Below are 18,680 nucleotides of genomic sequence, written 5' to 3'. Positions count from 1 at the left end.
TCCGCGTCGGCGGCGCCAAAAATTGATGTGTTTTCAAAGTTGTTGTAGTAGTATGATTCGTTCAAGACTTGGGAAAGCGGATTTTTAGATTTTTTTTTAATAAATAAAAATAGCGAACTAATTTAAAAAGATGTTGTGAAAATTATGGAGAGAATAGAGTTAGGATTCCTCCATTGGTTGATATTAGTGATTTAATAAAACAATAATTATGCAACTCAACATTCAAATTGATTCTAATAGTAGTGCATAGACATGTAGATTTCCAAAAGAATAGATGTTAATCCAAGCATAGGATATCAAAACCCTGAAGCAAGCATATTCTATAAGAGAAAATACACCTAACTAATCAAAATCATATAAACAATTTTTAGTTCAATGCAAAAATCATAATAGAGTTGATGTAATTAATTAATAGAAATATATCACTTTTACCGAAACAACGGCTTCCTCCATAGCACCAAGGATTGGGTTTATCTCATCATTGTGTAAACACGCTCAAAATATTTGTTCATTGCTTCAAAAATTGTTTACAAAGATAAAATGGAGAGAAAATGATGAAAATCGGGTGTTTAAAACTCTTCCCCTAATCACTCATCCCCCTTCTCTTGCATCTTAGGAGCTATTTATAACCCAACAGTAATCACAAATATCTCCAATTACTCCTCAAAATCTTCACAGTGAAGGAATATTATTCTCGGGAATAATTTTCTATTTTTTTCTTTTCTGCACGCATGAATGAGCTGTAAAATATCTCCAATTACTCCTCAAAATCTTCACAGTGAAGGAATATTATTCTCGGGAATAGTTTCCTATTTTTTTCTTTTCTGCATGTATATTTCCCACAGTAACACCAACAGTAAGTGAAACGAAAATATATTTGTTCCCTGTTTTAGCTTATCACGCGTCTGTTTAGTGTTTACGTGTTCCAACATGCATATTTCTAGAAATATATTGATTCTAACTCGTGACAGGATACTCTCTCAACGCATCTCCGAATAGTAAATGTCCTCTGGGTTGCCCTTAACACTTTTTCGAGCCAATTTTCCGAAAATGTTTATTTCCTAAAAATACATAAAAACACAATATTAGTACAAAAATCGAGTACCAGCAATACATGAAAATAAGGACAACGTATACACAAAAATGTGTCTATCAGTTTCCACAGGGATCTTTAGACTGGTGTTAGTCCTAAAGATGATCTTGTGATAATCAATTGTTAACAGACTCCGTTCTGTGCGTGATTGATCACAAGAGATTCAAGTGATTGTGTGCAGGTTTTTATCGAAGATTTGAAGACAAAGAAGATATTGAAGATCTGACTTGGGTTTATGATCTTTGGTGTGCACAATACTTTTTTTGGTAAAATAGGATCCAATTAATAATCGGTTTATCCTTGTGGTAGATTGGATTGATTAATTGAGTAGATCGACATCAACACAATTCTTTAGATTAAGAGTGTTGTTGGCTTAATCTTAAACGATTACTTCGGTAATTGAACATAAGATAGATCTAAGTACCTGACAAAGGAGTTTATGTTAAGATAAACGGAAGAGCCTTTGTCCGACTCATATCACTTGGTTGAAGAGAGTTGATACCAAACATATTTGTTGTTCCTTTACTGTTTGGAATACGAACCAAAGGAATTGTTTCAAGTACGTGACTTATTTATAAGTTGGAGGCGTGGTAATACGGACGGAACTAGGTGAAATATAGGATTAGTTGTTTGGTCTCAACTATACGAAGTTAGGTGTAATTTTGTGTAGCGGCTTAATCCTGAGAGTATTCAATTCTGGACAAGGTTCCGGGGTTTTTCTGCATTTGCGGTTTCCTCGTTAACAAAATCTTGTTGTGTCATTTACTTTATATTTCCGCATTATAATTGTTTTATTATAATGAAAGTAAATTACACAAACGTTAATTCCTATTTACTTGATAAGTGAATCCTATTGTGTTTGGTTAAGTCCGAACCTTTTTATCAAGTAACATACTTCATTGTTGTATTGTCTCGATCTCGTATCCATAGAAGATCACACGAAGTGTGAACCTATTAGTTGTGTTATCTCGACTCAGTCCATAGACAATCACTTTCGGACAAATGACTTATAGGTAGGATAAGATTTAGCTTGTGGTATATTCGGGTACCCTCTCCTTTTCAGAAGGAGATCATGCATACAACTTGTTATCAAAATTCGATGTAATCACTAATGGTCGAAGCTCATGGATGAAGAAGTATACAGATCACATGCTAGCAAGGATAGTGAATATCGACACATTCACGTAAAAAAATAAAAAAAAATATTGGCCGCGAGATATACGCCCACAGCCGGGTCGAGCAGGGACCTTCACCTGCTCGAGCGAAAGAGAATTTTTGCCGCAGGAATTATGTCCGTGGCCGAAAAACTAAAACTAGGTTTTGCAAAAAAAAAAATGGGGGGGAATAGCAAGCAGCGACACTTACCTCAAACCCTCCTGCTAGCCTTAATATGATCCTGTTGCAGTTGATCACCTCTACGGATGCTATTAATCCTCACTACAATGATACCAACAAAAGAGGATTCACTCAGGATTGAATAGGGTTTCAAAACTATGGAAGTAACACATACAACTGGAGTCCATACAAAAAAAAAGGAAGGGAGCGAAGGTACTTACCTTGCTGCTAATGGCGGACACTCGTGGTGAAGCTGCTAACGGCGACAACAAGAGAGCACCAGCTGCTACGGAAGTGGAGCGAGCAAATAATAAAGAGAAAAGGGGGAGTTAACACCCTTTTCTACACACGGTGTTTTGGGAGTTCGAGTGGAAGGAGGAATCCGTCTTGGATTCACGCACGGATGAGGGATGTCGGGCTCCTGAGCCAACACCTGCGGAAGAACTAGCGGCGCGCCAGTACCAAGTCTGCTAGCTGTGCGGTCCCATGCTCGAAGAAAAATTCTGCCTCTCCTGGTAACTTTCATCTCTATGATCATGTTCATTTCCTTCTTTGTATATCACCATCTATTTCTTAACCCGCAACAATGTCACTATTACGTACTAAGCAAGGGAATTAATGTTGATGGTGGTTTTTAGTTCAGGGATAAAATTATAAAATCCTGTATTTAATGATCCTTTATTCTGCAAAGAATTTGAGCCATTCAAAAGTAACGAGTGCCCAGGCCTCTTTACTTACATAAGTATTGAGCAATTCAGTATTGAAAAAGCGGGGGTCTAACAACACCACCCAATATTTTGGTTAGCAATATGTATGGACTAACTCGAACATACTTTTAAGAGAACCAACAAGACTCAATCAATTAAAAGTATATCAACGAATTTATATCTCTCTCTTGATTTGATTTACTCAAGCAGGAACCGCGAGTTCTAATCAAATACAAGGAATAACTTGGATGGTACCAAAGACCAATATCCAAGGATCAATCAATGACAAACAACAACCAAAGTTTGGATTACTCTAATTGATGATCTAACGCACAACCTGTATTATTTCAATTATAAAGATAAAACAATATAATGCGGAAATTTAAATAACACAGACACCAGAAATTTTGTTAACGAGGAAACCACAAATGCAGAAAAACCCCGAGACCTAGTCCAGATTGAACACACACTGTATTAAGCCGCTCCAGACACTAGCCTACTCCAAGATAACTTTGAACTGGACTGTAGTTGAACCCCCAATCAATCTCCCACTGGTCTATGGTACAGATATGCTCCTACACCTATGATTCCAGCAGGATACCGCGCACTTGATTCCCTTAGATGATCTCACTCACAACTAAGATTTACGATCCAAAATCGCAGGCTTTGACAATAAACAAATCTGTCTCACACAGACAAGTCTATCAAAGGATCAATCTGACTCCCACAGATAAACCCTATTTTTTTTTCTATCTTTTGATAATAATCAAGGTGAACAGGAACCAATTGATAATCCGGTCTTATATTCCCGAAGAACAGCCTAGATTAATCAATCACCTCACAACAATCTTAATCGTATGGTAGAGAAACAAGATGTTGCGGAATCACAAACGATGAGACGAAGACATTTGTGATTACTTTTTATATCTTGACTATCGGAGATATCAATCTCAAGCCAATCAATCTGATTGTACTCATACGATAGAATATGCAAGATCAGATCACACAACTACGATAAAAGTAGTATCTGTCTGGCTTCACAATCCCGATGAAGTCTTTAAGTCGTTAACCCGGTTTGAGAAAACCTGATTTAGATGTCTCCTTTATATAGTCTTTCAAATCAGGGTTTTTCCTTGGTCACAAAGCAAACAATATCCACCGTTAGATGAAAACCTGATTTAGATTCAAGTTAATATTTCTCAACCGTTAGATCGAAAACTTAGCTTGTTACACACACTTGACAATGCACACTTCTAGGTTTGTTAACCGTACCCAAATGTATGCACTTGTTGGTTCAATAATAGTTAACCAAAAGGTTAGCCATATGAGCATTTCATATCAACCATGTTATTCTTCACCATAACTAGTTCAAATGACTTCATATGAACTAGTTAAAGAGTTGTTCAATTGCAAGGAAATCTTATGTACTACATAAGACACAATTGAAGCAAAGATGATTTGATTCACTTGAATCGGTTCATGAAATTTTATAGCCACGGTTTGCATACTACATTCCTTAGTCTTTTTAAGTTTAAGTTCAGAAATCATCTTCAGATATATAACCTTTATCAAGTTCGCAGACTAGGTTCGCGGACTTAAGCAACCGGTAGAGTTTACAAACTCCAACAGAAAATCTCGGCAAAGACCTTCCGCGGACTGGGTTCTTGGACTAGTCTAGTTTGTCAACTCCAGCAGAATTTATCGGGATGATAAGTTCGTCAGTTCGTGGACTGAGTTCGCGGACTTGGCAACAAGCCATTCTTTCGGTTTCTCTTGATCAACAAAGTTCGCAAACTTTGGTTCAAGGAATATGACTTATACATAAATGTGTTTCCACAACAATGTTTATGTCCACTATTGGTTATGTAATCTAAACTCTCATTTCAATCATTGAAACTTTCTTAGAGGACGTTATATAGTTGTTATTCACAAACCATTTCTCGTCAAAGCAATTTTCAAAGTGATTGAAACATATCATGACTTTCGTCACTAGGTAAAGATAAACTTGATCGAAGCGAAACGCTTACCAACACATATTTCGAGATATAGATAGGCGAGGTATACTCGGATCGAAATACCAAATGTGTATAATCCAAGTATATATATATAGCATACGACTTCTTGTCTCAAAGAGTAGGAGATAGAGTAGATAGAATTTTGAGTGACAGATAAGTTCAAGTCTTCACATACCTTTTTGTCGAGGAGTTCCACCGGTTCCTTGAGTAGTTCTTCTTCTTGTATGATGAATCGCCATGAAGTCCTTGAGCTCAACTACACTTTCTATCCTAGTCCGAGACTTAGCTATAATTGACTAGAAATCAAGATTTATAGTTTTGATCACTAACATTGACAAACATGCTTGAGATAGCAACGCATGCGAGGTTGACCGAGCAATGCTCTGAAAATCTCCCCCTTTGTCAATTTTAGTGACAAAACTATCAATACATATGGAATACAAAAAAAGATAAAGAAACTTTAGTATCTCATATTCCACATGTCTAATCTTCAACATTCCTCGAAATATTTGTCACTTCCAAGTACTCCAATGATCCAAAAGGTTGTAAGTTTAGTATCACCGTTGTTGAAGATCCGTAGCTATAACAATGAGAAAGCATCGGTCTCGGTCATTGTTATACAGTGTCATAGTATTATTACACGGTGTCAAAGTTCAATTGTATCACAACTTCAACAATAATACTATGGTGATATGTATCACTCCCCTTTAGTCAATACTCCATATCACATGGAAACCACTCCCCCTTACACAATGATCCGAAAATCATATGTATTTGTATTGTGAACTACATATTAATTCTCCCCCTTTTGTCAATAAAATTGGAAAAGGTACAAGAACGGGATCATACTGAAATTTCCGAAAGAGACATTTCATGACTAAAAGAAAATACATACCATCTAATTTAGATGCAATCATATAGCAGAAGCTAATAGCATTCATCAAGGAGTTTAAAGATACAAGATAACCCCTCTAATATTCTACAGCCACACTCCTCTCAAGATATTACCATTAAGCACAAGTTCAAAAGAACTCTCCCCCATTTGATGTCATTCCCGGAAGAACAACAAGAGCGACCTTAATTTCAAAAAAAAAGAAGGATTTTATTGGACACCAAAAACCATGAGAATGATTTTCTATGTCCAAAAACTCAATCAAATTAATCACAAGTAAACCCATGATTAATTTAATCGGAATACTCAATCAAAATAAACACACAAGGTGATCAACTTAATTGATTATGCTCGACATAAGATACCTTACGGAGCATACGACTAACATAACCATTAGAAAATGAATAGGATAGTCGTTCATATACTCAACATAAGAGGAATCTTACGGAGTATGAAGATACTCAACTAGATTAATTACAAGTGAACCCTTAATTAATCTAATTGGAATACACAACCAAACTAATTACAAAAAGTAATCAATTCAATTGTTTTGATCAACATAAAAAGACTTATGGAGCAATAACTAAATAACCAAACAAGATGATTAATTTAGTTCAAAAATGCTCAACATAAGGTACCTTACGGAACAACCAACAAAGCTAATCAAAAAATAATCAACTTGGTTGTATCGTGCTCAACATAAGACACATTAAGGAGCCTCACAGTAATACATAAAATATGGATCAGGGATGATCAATACTGCGGAATACACAAGGATTCATTATATCTTCAATCACTATTTGCATAACGATATTAATAGACATAATCTTTGAAAACAAAATATTTTAACCTATCTTCCATCAAATAATTGACAATATAGACTTAACTTTTGTATTTGTCAAAAGTCTATTTATTCTTTTACCAGTACGTGAATACCAACTCATGAACGACTTTACTTTTGACAATATATGGGACCTTCAAGTTCACGGACGTAAACATACATATCCCATCACAAATTGCAATATAACAAATCATAAAGCTTAATACTGCAAAAACATCATCATCCACGCTAAAAGAATTCAGTAGAATATTTTCATATTATGGAACACAGTATTTAATGTATTCCAATTAAACCCTAGAGACCGTTAAGTCTGTGTGGGTTTGGTACGTGTAATTTTAGGTCAAAGCCTGAGACCCATAGAATCCCAATTGCACGAAACAATTTCGATATTGAAATCCCGAGAGACAGACAATTGGAACACGAACTCTTAACAGGGAAGAAAAATACCTTTGACAAAAGAAAAATGATGTTGGTCATAACCACAACAAATTAATTAATATTTTTCCACCTAATTAACAAGTAATATAGTGTAGTCAAGTTCGTTCTCACGAGGAGCAAGAGTTTTAGTTGTTTAATTGTCACAAAAAGAGGGGGTTTGTTTTATAAAGCAAAAGAAAATAAACAAAGCAATTGAAAAGATAAAGTTGAAATCAATAAGAGAGACAAGATCAAGAAATCCTTCTTCGTTGCAAAACAATCATTCAAGTTATGTTTTTCATCCACATGTTATTAGTCACAGACTATCACCAACCGTACGATAGCAGGTTCGCTTAGCTAACCCCAAAACTCCTTATTCCACTGAGTAACAGGTCCGATTAGTTATCAGATTCTATTCAAAAGAACCACCTTGAGGTTCGCTTACAAGATGTAATTCCCGAACGCATTAAGATTTATGAATTTAGGTTTAGTACTAGTAGTTAAACTCGGTTCGCTTGGTCCACTTTCTACCGTTGTTTTCAAACACAATTGCTCCACGGAATACCTCCGCAAGGTTTCGTGTTTGCTACTTGTGTAAAGAGTCAAGAAACGATTACTTATCCCCTAACTTTCACTAGCTTTAGATCAAATTAACAAATCAATTTAGCGTGCACTCTGAACAATCTATCAATCAACCATGAATGTATAAACATTCCTATTAGTAAAAACAAACGATAATCATGTGAAAAACTTCAAGGTAGATTTTAAAACAAAAACTCAAATCATGTTAAGAACTAGGAATTCATCCTCAACAAAAATTATCTACTCATGCTAAGCAGTTCACACAAAAAATAAATAAAAGAGAAGTGTTGTGTGTGTAAAAGGTGTCAAAAAGTGTGTAGAAAAGTAGAGAACTTCTCTATTTATAGGCTTCAATGCTCTCCAAATCTTTCAAGGAATAGAATCCCTTCCCCTTTGTAACTCAACTTCCAAATCCAAGTCTTTCTCAAATCTTTCATCTTCTCTTTCCAAATCCAATCCCAATTCTTCAAACCCATGAGTCTAGATGAGTCTAGAAAATTCTTCACAAATTTTGGTACTTTTGGTCGCCTGAAAAGTTCTGGGAATTATCGGAATCCGGCCTGAAACGACACCAGAATAGTGATACCTGTGTCTGGAATCTTCTTCTCTGATAACGGAATATTCCGTCAGGTGCCGTCAAACTTAACTGTCAAACTGACGGTCTTCCTTTAGTCACTCGAGCCAAGGGAGGGAGTTAGCCTACTCAGCTCAATCTTACTGGCTCTGTCTCAACTGAGTTAGAGGCTGGTTCAATCATCGGACTCGCAGTCAACTCCCCAAATCGTTTCATCGCCGACTACCGAGTTAACTCGCCGTAGCAGAAATCCGGTCGAATTTCGGCTGTTTACAAGACACTTCCCGGCCAAGTTCAGGCCTCTTTTTGGTCTTCTCCTGTTACGAACCTAGCATACATCTAATGAATCATTCATTCTCGCAATTTATCAGCACAACAACTTAAATTAGCCACAGCTGCACCATCAACATCATCGTGCGACCACCATCAACTCAGCACATCACCACCCTATCTTAACCTTCATCAGTCTTCAACAGCAACACATACCCCATTTTAAGTTCAATAAATTTCCTTCTCAGACTACCACCAACAACAGCTGCATCTCATCACTGTAAATCAAATCGTACCCATTCTGCCATTCGCTTCAATTACAGCAGCAACTTATCACAAATTCCATTTCTTGGAAACATCAAACCCTAACTCTTTCTGTTAATCGATTGCAGCAACAGGCGTGGCTGATTTCTCCTCTCCATGAGCTATGAACGTCATCTCGTCCTATGGTTTCAACTCGAGCTTAAACCCATCTTCATCATATCACAGTATCGTTCTTCAATTGCATAGATGAACCCTAATTTCTTCATTTCTTCAATTTCAAGCCCCATCGTCTACATTCACTCGAACCCATAAACATCAGCACAAATCCATTTCTTTCTATCAACACAAACAGCCATTCTCTCCAATCAACACAAACTCGAATCGAGTATACCCATCTTCAATATCATCATCTCTGACTGCAGTTCTTGTTCGATTTGGATTCATCATCTTCACTGAACGAAACCCATCTCAATTTCATCTTCGATTCCATCTGCTTCTCAAACCCTAAATCACCTTCAATAACACCACCAACCCATGAAACTCACCAGCTTTAACAACTTCGAACCATTAATTCTTCTGTTATTGATCCCTCATCATTTATCCTCAATTATTTTGTCTCTCAGTTATGCTTTGGCTGCGCCTCCATTGTCACCTCTCTCAGTTTCAGGTGAAGCTGATAAAATAAATGAACAAGAGAAATGTTTCTCTCGATATATGGTTTAGGGATGATTTGGGCAGGATTCAGACACCCCATTAAATAAGATCCACCCAGTTTGGGTGCCTATAATAGGTGGTCAGTTCTGATAAGGGCTAGCCAGTTTCCAGCCCCTTATCCTCAGCCGATATGTATTTAGTATTCCTTCAAAACAAGGTTGCCTATTAACCTTGACCAGGCTCTGAATTGTGTTCTCCTCTGAAATGACTATTTTTCCCTTGTCGCTCAATTTGGATGATTTTTTCTTCTTTTCTTCCGCATGACTCCAAAGTAGCTATAAAACTCAAAACACGCGTAAAATACATAGTTTACAAGAAAAATAGCTGAGAAAGCATAAACAATAGATAATAAATAGGATGTATTCTACACCCTATCAAATTCCTCCACACTTAGACTTTGCTAGTCCTCGAGCAAATCAAACTAAAATTTACAACTTCAAAGCGTTACAGCATCCCAAGCATCCAAATAGTTATGAGGACATAGAGTTTCTGCATGCTAGTAATAAGAAGTTAGAAATACTAAAGAACATATTCTCATTCTTAAATGTTGAGTGAGAAATAACCACACCATAATAAGAGAACGCGTGTTTGAGAGTGATCAATAAGCATTTCGCCTTGACTTCTACCTCAACAAAAAGGGTTTTATGAAATTGCACTCAAAGGACGTACTTTTATGGTTCTCACATGTTTTCAGGTTGGAATGAAGAGAGAAATCCTGCAACACGTTGAACGGTGGGAAGGAAAACTTCCGAAATATTTTAAAAACCCAGATCTTTAACGTTTTGAAAAACCATTTTTCTGACGATCTCTAAGAAAAGAAATCAACCAGTATTATCGAGGATGAGATTACTTACTCACCTTCACATCCGATTGCAATGATGATAACACCACTCTCACGACATCCAATAGAAACGTCTTCTGCTCTCGTCTTTATCTTCTTGGTCTTTGTCTTCGGCTTCAATTATTATGATAAACTCTTGAACTTCGTAGATCCTTGAAAATTTGTAACTCTTTACCTTAAATCCTTGTCGCTTGAAACTTCCTTATATATTTTCCTTCCCCACGGCTTATTAAATAAATAAAACCAATGATAAATTTTTCTCTTGTCTCATTTTTTTTTTCAATTTACTTTTTTTTTTTTTTTAAAGACAAGAGAAATAAAATGCAAAACAAAGTGAAAATAAAAACAAACCATAGTCGTGGGAAAAGTACTTTACCGCTTGATTCTTCACAACTTGTATTGTCTGGAAATCATAAACTTCAATAATTCTCACCTTTTTATTTTCTTTGCTCTTGTAAATAAGTCTTCAACATGTATATATAATTCCGCTCATTATCTAGTTGCTTTACTTGGATATGAAATTTACTCTTTTCTTATTCCGTTGCTTGTAAACCTTGAACTTTTTCAACTTTCCTTGTAGATTTTGATGTCGCTCCCTTGTTGATGATGATGGTGTTTCTATGGACCCGTTGTTGTCGAGAGAGAGAATGGTGCTAACTGCAAATCGAACTCCAAGAAAGAGGATTTCATCTTTAGACGTCACCCTCATGATTGAAAAAATTAGCACTCAAGAGATCAAAGAGTAGTGCTTCTATTGGTGGGAGGTTGGGTAGCTCACCATTTTACCCGGAATTAACGTACGGTGACACACACTCAAAAGAAAGCTCTTTAGTTATTTATAAAGAAATCTGGTCGGTGCCTCGCATGATATAAATAGGGTAGTCCCCACTAATGATTGATCATCAACTCTAATAATGCATATCTCCCTGCTCCTAATTTGCATCACTAACATGATTAAATCCATTATTTAACACTCTAACAAGCAAGAAATCCGAACGTAGTTCCCTAATACTTCCAAGTTCAGTTATGTCGGTCAGAATTCTCTATGTAAACATACCTAGAAGTATGCTAGTGACTCTAAAATCTCTAAAAGTTGGAGGTTTTATGCAAATCTTTTTTTTTTTTTTTTTGTTAATATGCTTAACCACTCCCCCACACTTAAACCTTACATTGTCCTCAATGTAATTGAACCGTCCAAGTAAAGTCAAGGTGGGAAATTTTAGTATGATATGGAACAAGAAAAATAAATAAACAAAACAAAAAGAAAATAAAAAGTAAAAGGTAAGAAATACAAAACCTATGGGTTGCCTCCCATTAAGCGCTTGTTTTAAAGTCGACGGCCCGACTTAGCTCTTGCTTCACATTACTCCTCCAGAGGGAGTGAATATTCAAATGAAAGTTCATCCACATTCACATATGCGATTTTCTCGTAGTATGGCTTCAATCTATAGCCGTTGACCTTGGAAACCGAGTTGTCTCTAAGACTAGTAATTTCAACTGCACCATAAGGAAAAACATTAGTAACAACATATGGTCCAATCCAACGGGACCTTAACTTTCCAGGAAATAGCTTAAGACGAGAATGATATAAAATGACTTTTTGTCCCACTTTGAAGCTTTTACGAGAAATCATCTTATCATGAAAAAGCTTGGTCTTTTCCTTGTAAATACGGGAACTCTCGTATGCATCATTACGTATCTCCTCTAGATCATTTAGTTGTAGCTTCCTTTGCTTCCCCGCTTCGTCATACTCCATGTTGCACTTCTTTATCGCCCAATAAGACTTATGTTCAAGTTCAACCGGAAGATGACAAGCTTTACCATAAACCAATAGATATGGAGATATTCCAATTGGTGTCTTGTACGCCGTTCTATAAGCCCAAAGTGCATCATTAAGCTTAAAGCTCCAATCTTTCCTTGTAGTATTCACCGTTTTCTCAAGAATGGACTTGATTTCCCGGTTTGAAATTTCCGCTTGTCCACTAGTTTATGGATGATAAGGCGTACCAATCTTATGTGTAATGTCGTACTTATTGAGGAGAGCGTGGAAAGACTTCTTGGAATGTGAACCGCCGTCTCTTATCACCCACTAGTGGAAAACACCAATTCCGCGACCGCCAGGACACGTCATATATATGAGTTAAACGACCTGTTCTAGGGCTCTCTGAATGGGTTGTTTATAAAGCGTTTTTTAATTGCACGACCCTAACTGCGTGGGTCTCTGAACAGAGACCGTTTCTTACGGTAACTAGACGCTGACCCGCAATGTTGGTCGTAGATTTGGATTATAATATAAAAAAATACAGATTCAGATCAGCTGAAATGTCTGAATGGCTGAATCTGAATTAATCTTACTGACATTTTAGTCAAACATCCAAGTCAAATTAAGTCAACAGTCAAGTCAAGTTAAGTCAAACTACAGTAAACTCAAATTAATGTCAAACTGAAATTCAAATGCAACCTCAAATTTAATTGAAATTTAAATGCAACTGAAATTTAACTGATATTCAAGTGCAACTTCAAATTTAACTGAAATTTATAATCAAAATGACAATTTTAACATTCATTCATTTTATCCATTGGGTTTAAAATTACACAAAAAAATTATGAAACTATGAGTTCAGGAAAATACCTTTCCAAGCTAGCTAACAACAAAACAATAAGCTCATCCGATGATGAACTTTGCCAATACTTCATATATCAAGTAGAGCAATGTGTTGTGTCCCTGGTTCACATACGACGAAGACAACCATTCCTGCAAAGCAAATCAACATCAGTACAATGACTTTATTCAGTTCTTAATACACGGTAGAACAAAATAAGTTACAGAGTATACTTCATAATCTCTTTTAACATAAGGTCAAGTCACAAACAAAGGTTATAAAGCAGTATGAAGATAAGGCAGTACGATTGATGGTGGTTAAATTGTTTGCTTCCTCAGTATGGACTATTTTACTAAAAAAAAACAGATCTTTCTAAGGCAAGTAACAGATAAAACTCAAACTCAAACCATTGGCATTTTGCTGTGCACAAAATTAAACTCCTAAATTAAGACAAAAACGGCTCAAACTGCCCATCGGGTATTACAGTAACCCCAATGCGGAAACTACAATTCATAAGCATCAGATTTGAAGGGACTTGTGTGCAATGTTCCAAACAAATATGAATCTCAAACAAGAATATAGTTACAACACCCATTAGCACTTCATTCAAACTGAACTAGATGACAGAGACTTGTGAGCATGATCAAGAAAATTTGAAGTATAGGACATTGGTGCAACTAAATTCATCCCTATATCTGGTTATAGGGCAAAAACATGATACGACCACAAACCTTGACCATAAAATGGTTCGATGTGTACCTCTGGTGATGAAATGGGTTTGGTGTTGTAAGCCTTGGAAGTAGCTGCTCATTGCGATGACCTTCTGAGTTCAATGAAAGTTATAAGAGAACATTTTAGATAATGATTGTATCCAATTATAGATAGATAATTTCACAAAAGAAGAAGAGAAAAGTGATTATGTTGTTTTTACCTTGTTAAACAACTCAAAAATTGTTCTTGCAGGAGGAACCCATTCATAGTTGCAAAGTGGAACTCCCGAGGCTTCGTCACCTGATGTTTTGAGCAACAATAAATACTTAAACTCGTTAATACTAATAATAATAAATGTTATCTCAACCTCACATGCTGGTATCAAAAACTAAGAAAGCTAAATTGATCGACCTTTTTATTCAAGCTCCTCAAGCTCGGCTGCGCTTTTCACTTTGTAAGAGCGAGCGCGGTTAGCTGTTTCAAAGTCAGGTCTCATGGGCCTTGTAAGATTAGTGTAGGCTATATCTAAAGAAGTCAAGCCGCATCATCCTGGATTAAAGAAAAACAACCAGTTACCTTTTCGTCATCGTATTTCTTGGCCTCAACTTCCTTCTCCTCATTATTTTGGGATCATCTCTTTCCTTGTTTGCTTCAGATGCTGCTTTATAACTCTGTAACCAGAATATAACATTAAACATGAGAACGATTCTGCTTATTCTAAACCAAGTAAAAGTAGAAAATATCTAAGAACAAGCCCTAAGTACTCATGCTTGATACAAGACATAAGCTAAAGACAAAAGAAAAGAAACATAGAATTCACCTTGATATCCACCATTACCATTTCCATCATGGTAACCAGTAAGATGCACTTTACAACCACTGCTCAATAATTTAAAAACAATTTCATCTTCCTCCTCATCAAACACCAAATCCAAATGAATCGATTCTGTCAACCTTGCTCAAGGATTTTCACATTGAGGAACTTGTCAAAAGGATCAGCCTGTCAACAAGTTGAAGTTTAGAAAAGGTCAAATGATGCAAATAACATTCCTTACAAAGAGTAAAATGTTGAACTAAGCTATAAGCTATGAAATATGTTGCTTGTGTTGGACAATGGCACACTCACCTATTATCAAATTCATGTAATAAAGATGCAGAATAACATTCTCACGGCAGAAGCTAAGGTGAATATTTAGGCATCAAATATGAATATTTATCATGATTGACAGACAGAGACCTTAACGTTTATCAGATTTGGACACTACATATGCACATAGGGAATGCACACAGATCATTCATTCCCAAAAATCATTCACTGAAAACAAAAGAGAGACCTAAAAATCCATGGTAATGAAATATAAAGGTTAAACTTCTCATGTTAATAGTTTGAAATATCTTTTTTACATACCCATATGATGCAAGCTTTCTAAATTTATTAAAGTAGTACCGAGAATAAAAAATTTGATACAAAAATGTAACAACTATTCATACTGTCTACACGGTTTCTTGCTTATACAGATAACAAATTGAACATCTTAAGTAATAAAATCATAAGCTAAAATTAGCGAACCACTTTAAATACCCAATATTTATGGTACATTCAATGAAAACCAGCTACAACTTGAACTAAAAGATGACAAATTCACATAAAAATTACCAACCCATCCCAATATCTGACACCTAACACAGTTCCTATCACTTTTTACTCAGAGTCTTAACATCACTTTGTAATATGATGGATAGAGATGGTATGACCTGGTAACCAAGAAAAATGGTGGGACTGATATGATATATATGAACTAATCAATTACTTATATCATAGCACGGGATATCATCAGTACTCACAAGTGACAGCATTAAAGGTGGTAGTCTGTAGATATATATACTTCATAAATCTCACTTTTTTTTCAATAAGAATATGCTACTCAATTCATGAAATCCAAACTACTACATTTACGAAAGCAAGTTTCATATGTTAAGTAAAAATCAGAATATATAATCTACCATTCCAAGTATCTACCAGAGGATCCTTCCATATCAATTGAGACAAAATTAGTCAGCAACTAAATCAGTTAACAACTGAATTTAAACAAACCCCAAATTCAGATAAAACTTTCACATCAAAATCAGTTACAATTAAACATATCCACTAATTACCTAGACCTGATTATAAAATCAAGTTGAATGAAAAGAAAAAAAATTAAAACCCAAATTTTGTACCTGATGAAGTTTGTAAAATCAAACCCTAATAACCGCACTAAATTGAGAAATCAACCAATAATCGAAATATGGTTAAAACCCAATGAAGAGAATCAACCAAATCAACAAAAAGAAAAGAAACTTTTTTAAAACTCAATTTTTGTACCTGATGAACCCTAATAACCGCACCAAATTGAGAAATCAACCTGAAATCAACCTGAAATCGAAAAATGGTTAAAACCCAATAAAGAGAATCTACCAGATCAAAAAATAAAGTTATAAGAAAAGAAAATACGAGAATTTGAATTCAAACCCTAACTTTACCTGACGTTGTTTGAAAAATCAAACCCTGCACAAAATAAAGAGATGTGAAGCTTTATCGAGTTTCCATTAGGTTTTCAAGTGAAAAAATTCATGGTGAACTCTGGTTCGTGGTGGTGGCGAAGGAAGAGGTGGTGTTCTGCTGCGGATAAGGTTTGGGCGTTGTGAAGTGAGAGAAATATATCGAGATATATATAGGCTCGATAATAGAGAAATTCAATCTTGACCGTGCAAAATGAAACGACCAGATCTGAAGCGGAGGTCGAGGGTCGTCGAACCGTTAGGTCATTGATGGAAAAATAGTAAATAACCTTTCTAGTTCAGAGACGGCTGATTAGCCTCTCAGAATTTTTCCGTGTTTTTACCAAACCAGAGACCGCTATCTTTGGTCAACGGTCTAACTACATTCAACGAGGGTCTCTGATGTGGGTTGCTAAATATCCATTTTCCACTAGTGACCACTCTTGGTATACCATGCCTAGTGAATATGCTTTCTCTTACAAAATCACAAACAACTTGAGAATCATTAGTTTTGGTGGCTTTAGCTTCCACCCATTTCGAAACATAATCCACCGCAAAAAGTATATAAAAATTTCCATTTGAATTGACAAAAGGTCCCATAAAATCGATTCGCCACACATCAAAAATCTCAACGGTGAGGATTGGTGGGAGTGACATTTGATTTCGAGCACCTAGATTGCCCGTTCTTTGACATCTATCACACGATTTATAAAAAACATGTGCATCTTCAAACAAGGTGGACCAATAAAATCCACTCTCGAGAACTTTGAGAGATGTACGTTTAGATCCAAAATGGCCACCACAAGCAAGAATGTGACAAAAAGAGAGAATAGGTTGAAATTCGGAATTAGGCACGCACCTTCGTATCATTTGATCCACGCCATATTTCCATAAGTATGGTTCATCCACACATATTGCTTGTCTATCTTCTTAAGTTTCATCTTTTGGAAGTTATACATTGTATTAGGTACCTTCCTTGTCACCAAGTAATTCACTATATCTGCGTACCAAGGTGTAGAATTTTCCAAGGAGAAAAGTTGTTCGTCCGGAAAGCGGTCTTGTAATGGAAGTTCTTCTTGAGAGATAACAAGTCTACTGAGATGATCCGCAACGGTATTCTCCACACCTTTCTTGTCTCGAATTTCTATGTCGAACTCTTGTAGAAATAGGATCCATCGTATTAGCCTTGTCTTAGCTTCTTTCTTCTTTATTAAGTATTTAAGTGTGGCATGATCGGAATATACAATAACCTTGGTGCCCACCAAGTATGATCGAAACTTTTCCAATGCAAAAACTATAGCCAGTAACTCCTTCTCCGTGGCAGAATAGTTGATTTGTGCATCATTAAGGGTCCTCGATGCATAATAGATAACATGGGACAATTTGTCCACTCTTTGACCCAAAACGGCTCCATCCGCATAATCACTAGCATCACACATTAATTCAAATGGAAGATTCCAATCCGGTGATTTGATAATTGACGCACTTGTCAATATTGCCTTCAATTTTTCAAAGGCATCCTTGCATTCCTTGTTGAAGTCAAAAGGTACCTCCTTTTGTAATAACTTGAACATCGGCATGGAGATTTTGGAGAAGTCCTTGATAAACTGCCTATAGAAACCTGCACGGCCAAGAAATGAACGGATTTCCCTCATCGAAGTGGGATATTGTAAGTTCCTTATTAAATCTATCTTTGACTTGTCCACTTCGAGCCCTCGAGAGGACACGATGTGACCAAGTACTATGCCATGGTTTACCATAAAGTGACATTTATCCCAATTAAGGACGAGGTTTGTGTTTATGCATCGTTTAAGAACTAGTTCAAGGTTGTCTAAACAACTATCAAAAGAATTTCCATAAGCACTGAAATCATCCATAAATACCTCGATGATGCGCTCCACATAATCCGAGAATATACTAACCATGCATCTTTGGAAAGTAGTCGTTGCAAAGACCAAACGACATCTGTATATATGCAAACGTTCTAACGGACAAGTGAAAGTGGTCTTCTCTTGGTCCCCCGGTGCAATAAAAATTTGGTTGTATCCCGAATAACCATCTAAGAAACAATAATGAGAATTCCCCGCTAACCGCTCCAACATTTGATCAATGACAGGTAAAGGAAAGTGATCCTTTCGATTTGCGGAATTAAGCTTTCTATAATCAATGCACACTCTCCAACCGGTTTGAACTCTTGTAGGAACAAGTTCATCGTCTTGATTTCTAACAACCGTAACACTGGACTTCTTTGGTACCACTTGTACCGGACTAACCCATTTG

The 18,680-nt window shown here is 36.2% G+C and overlaps 1 long non-coding RNA gene across 1 annotated transcript; it reads right to left on the bottom strand.

Moving 5' to 3' along the window:
* Positions 1–14,107: 14,107 nt before the first annotated feature.
* On the bottom strand, positions 14,108–14,520 carry LOC113322348. Its single transcript, XR_003347108.1, has 3 exons — positions 14,436–14,520; positions 14,271–14,309; positions 14,108–14,159 (listed from the first exon to the last, which is right to left on the bottom strand). It is a non-coding gene; the product is annotated as an uncharacterized LOC113322348 (long non-coding RNA).
* Positions 14,521–18,680: the final 4,160 nt, after the last annotated feature.

The sequence above is a fragment of the Papaver somniferum genome, chromosome 11, assembly GCF_003573695.1.
Source record: "Papaver somniferum cultivar HN1 chromosome 11, ASM357369v1, whole genome shotgun sequence".
In the NCBI taxonomy this organism is placed as follows: Eukaryota; Viridiplantae; Streptophyta; class Magnoliopsida; order Ranunculales; family Papaveraceae; genus Papaver; species Papaver somniferum.
This window is presented reverse-complemented; position numbering and strand designations above follow the sequence as displayed.